This window comes from Aptenodytes forsteri, unplaced genomic scaffold (genome assembly GCF_000699145.1).
Source record: "Aptenodytes forsteri isolate BGI_AS27 unplaced genomic scaffold, ASM69914v1 Scaffold36, whole genome shotgun sequence".
NCBI classification, from domain to species: Eukaryota; Metazoa; Chordata; class Aves; order Sphenisciformes; family Spheniscidae; genus Aptenodytes; species Aptenodytes forsteri.
The window spans coordinates 1,068,324-1,073,168 of NW_008795477.1; positions in this window are offsets into that span (position 1 = coordinate 1,068,324).

Genomic DNA, 4,845 nt, shown 5'->3' on the forward strand with positions numbered 1-4,845 from the left:
CGACATCTGCAGCCCTTCCCATGTCCACTGATGTAGCTGCTCCATCCTAGAAGGCCACTAGGTTGGTCAGGCAGGACTTGCCCTTGGTGAAGCCATGCTGGCTTCACCAGAATCACCTCCCTGTCCTCCATGTGCCTTAGCATAGCTTCCAGGAGGATCTGTTCCATGATCTTCCCAGGCACAGAGGTGAGACTGACTGGCCTGTAGTTCCCCGAGTCTTCCTTTTTTCCCTTTCTAAAAATAGGGATTATGTTTCCCCTTTTCCAGTCAGTGGGAACTTGATGGGACTGCCACGACTTCTCAAATACGATGGATAGTGGCTTAGCAACTTCATCCACCAGTTCCTTCAGGACCCGCAGATGGATCTCATTGGGTCCCATGGACTTGTGGTCCTTCATCTTCAGGTGCCTTAGATGGTCTTGAAGGATAATGGTTTAAGGTTTCAGACTTTTCATCTGGAGCCAGGTTGCTTATCTAATGTTCCAAAATTAATCAATTTGAATGAAAAGTCTCCTTTTGCCCTCACTGGTGACACACTAGTAAATTGAACTGGGACAGGGAAGTGCCCAGGACCAGAACACATTCATCTCTACTGTTAAATGGTTGGAAGAGCCCTTGGTGTAATCCACACTCTCCTAAACAATTTGTGGGTACACCTTGCAACTTAGGACAAGCCATTGACCATTCCCAAAAAGCATTTTAGACTTGTTTGGAGAGTAAGGGAGGTTAATAGGATGGAAGTGGAGGGTCCTAGTCCAGCTGGTCTCAGAAAGAGGACAGTCTTGGGCTTGTTTAACTTACTAGTACAGACACAGAAAGTGGCACATGGACCATCCCTCTTTCTTCAACTTGCTCATCTGTAATGAAGAGTTTGCCGCTAAAGTTTCCAGAAACAGCTAAAGAATCAAACTATGTTCGGTCTTTCTCCAGGCTGATGGAGAACCAAGGAAAAGGTCGACTTTTCTTTTTATCCCATGAAGTTACCGTGGGGATGAACAGAAATCTGCTACACTCACCCCTTTGGTGTTGTCTTCTACTTCAGGTGAAATGTCAGTGGCTCAAGTGCAGTATATCCTTAGAGAATGTAAAAATTCAACATGAGCAAGAACAGCCCCGTCTTTTTGTGCATTGATTGAACAGGTTAAAGAAATGTGAGATATTATTACCAGAATAGCATGACTAATCATGTGAATATAGAGGATGCTAATGATACTTTTGCTATTGTGACTCAGGGGAGACTAATAAGATAAATTTGTCTTCTTTTTTTCCTTTTTTTTTCCCCTGCTCTCAATCTGAAAGACTGACACATTATAAACAGAGGATAATGAAATGGTTCTGCATTAATTATTTCCATTATTTTCATGTTAAGACGTCCTAGCAAAGATCAAGGTCCCACTGAGCTCCACGCTGTATGAACACATTGTAAGGGACAGACACAGCTATGAAGAATTTGCAGTAGTAGAATGCCCATGTGAAAAGAGAAATACATGCTAATATCTCATTTCCAGTATGAGCTTTCAGGGGGATAATCTATCAAGTTATATTTCTGGACATTTTGGGAATTTGCACTCATCCTTATAAATACCAGCAGAATGTTCAAATATTTGAGGACAATTGATACCATAGCACCTCCGAACCATTATGAATTAAGCTCGGCACTTTGATTCATGAGAATATTCATTGCTGTCAGCTTGCTTTCTGGCTCTCCTTGGTCACTGCAGTGGCTGTTTACAATTTCCTTGTACATGGGACTTTCTAGGGGTGGGCAAGAGGTGTGTCACTTGGCTGTGAAGCAGGGATGTTTCAGGCAGAATTGTTTTTCTTCATCCCAAGCCTGTTATAACAGATTAACTAAGCAAGAGAGCTTAATTTATGGGAAGCAACTCAAACCACATTCATCTCAGCTGGACAGCACAGCCTGCGCTGCTGCCACACTTATGCAAAAGGTTCAGAATTTAACAAGCATTAGATAAAAGCAAACAAACAAACAAACAAAAATCCAAAATACAGAGAGCAAAACCACCTAAAATGAATGATTCGCCTAAAATAAATGAAGGAGCTATCTAGCTTTACATCACTTGTTTTTCACATTATTTGCCACCATCTCTCAGGTGTCTGTTTTCTGTTTTCCATGAATCTTGATAGCTGCTACCTAGCCAATGCTTCTTTAAAATCTGAGAAATACTCATGCTGTGGATAACAGCGTTCCAGTATTTACACTGAAAACATCAAAGCCCCAAACAAGAAAATTAAAAAAAAAAAACAAACCTACAATCTAACAGTCATTTCAGAAGAAATTTTATAACTATCCATCTACATTGAAGTATTTAGATGAAATTATGTTTGGATGTAGACACACAGAGTAAACAAATGGGGCTATTATGAATTTACAGGTGTGTATCAGTCCTAAATCTCACCCCAGGCTTCCAGTTACAAGGGCAAATTAAAAAAGAATGTAATACTTACACTGTGGTATAGATAGATACTACTAGAGTTACTTTCTCTGCATCTTTACACGTGATGTGTGGTAGCTGTTGAACAGAATAGTCAGACTTTCAAATAATAATAATGCCCAAAAACATTGTTTGCATGTGATTGATTGATTTTCAAATGCAGTGGCGGCAAAACATAACATACTTATCAGTCTGTTACCTGTTACGTTATCGTAGGTCATTTGCCAGGATCTTTAATGGGCACACATTGGTACAGCACCATGATGTCCTGCACTTGATATTATAAGACACTTTTGACTTCAGTAGATACCAATATGCACACACTGAAAACTTGACTGCTAATATTCAGTCTATTTTCTTCATTGTTTCTCAGTTTGTGTCTATAACTGGCAGAAAAGGTAAAAACCTTTTGTGGGCAGCTACTGCCTTAATTAAAAAAAATAATAATTAAGTGATGTGGTCATGAGCCGAAGCTACGACTCAGTTCCCATTGCTGCACTAGTGTTAGTAATTTTCTGTACTCATTTATTAATTACGCTTAGAATCATAGAATCATTAAGGTTGGAAAAAACCTCTAAGATCATCGAGTCCAACTGTCGACCCAACACCACCATGCGCTTGCCAGGTTTTATCAAGAGGGCATTCACTTTTACTTTATACCCAGAAAAAAAGGAAGAATTTCAGTGAGTTAGAAAAGGTTTAATTTGGTATATGTCAGTGCGTATGTGTATGAAAGAGTGCAGGGCTTGGTCTTTTCTGAAGTCTTGCTATAATTGCAGTCTAGCATAGTTTTAAACTGTCAAGAATAACAACTGTTAGTACTGTGTAGCCACAGACAACAAAACATTTCTCTATGGCAAAAACCCTGTAAATAGCTGACTGATTGACCTATAGTCATTCAGCTGCCTGCTTTACAACAGAATTGTATGCTAGCTTGCTAATTTACAGCTGACAGTGCTTAATTCTACGTAAGAAGTGTAGACCACCACTGTGAGAAAGAGCTAAAGATATCTTAAACAGAATGTAAGCATTATGAACAGTTCACATTTAATTCTTATGTTCATATGCAAGTCAAATGGTGCGCACAACCACAAAACACAACCATGGGCTATACCGAATGAAAAGAGATGCCAGTTCAGTGCCAAAGCGTGCTTGCAGATTGGACTTTGCAATCAACTTTCAGGTCTTCTCTGGCTTTTTCAGCCACTTTTTTGTAAACTGATTGACATTATTGTTTTTATGTGCCACAGTATCTTATTCAGCACAAATTGTTTGCTGCTTTACATTGACCAGAATCATAAGGAGTTCCTCTGGGACTGACTATTTGTTCTGTGCTATTTAATATCTTTATTAATAAAAATACATACATATTTAAAATTACTAATTGAATTTGCAGCTGTCAAAAAGGAAGAGAAGTGGATGAATAGCTGAAAACAAAAAGTACAAAGCATTTCTACAGATAATCTGGGAAAAAGTTGTCTTTTAGTGAGATGAAATATGTAGCTACACACTTAGAAAAGAAAATTGTAAACTACATTTACTGGTTGGAAGACTTTCCCTATTGACTCTAAGGAGCACTCAGGATTGTGCTGAATCATCATCTGATAAGGAGCTTCAGAGTGTAATTTAGGGCTATGTCATTAGATTACAGAGTATTATGAAACAAAATTAAGGCTATTCCATCCTGTCTGTGTTTGGCAGTGGTACTTGCTTGGCAGTGGAATATTATGTCCCATTACAACAATTATTCACCAACATCTGAGATATTCTTCTTTTAATGATCTATTTCATATCAGAGAGACTGAAAGAAGGGCTAATGTGCATGGAAGAATCTAACACCTTTGCTTTTGAAAAAAACCCTGACACTTTAAGGATCTCAGATGAAGACTGGATGCTGCATCAGCATGAAACACAAGCCTAACACAAGTTTGTACACACTGCCCTTATTTATATCTGCTGATGGACTTTATGAGCTTGGTAAGCCGTGGCTCTGGCAGCATCCCTGGCCCACACCTTTCCCTTTCCCATGCTATTAGCTCTCAAGCACCTGTTCAGGCTGTTCAAGGCTTGAACACCTTCAATGCTATGCTGATATACCTCCTTCTCTCTCTGCAGTGTTCCTTCATGGGTTACTCCAGGGACCTTGTCCCTTTGCCTTTTTTTTTTAGCTGAATTAGATAACTCAGAATGACATTGGTGGCTTTATGTATAGGCTATTCTCTAAGGTGTACCCTACAGTGATTGCTGCTTGGAGAAGATAATTCCAGCTTAGAGGGACCAATGAAGGCCATACCTATTTAAAGGAAAAGGAAAAACTCAGGTTTTATTTTTTGTTGGTTTTTTTGCTTTTTTTTTAAATTTTCCTAGCATGTTCACTTTTAACAAAAGTAAT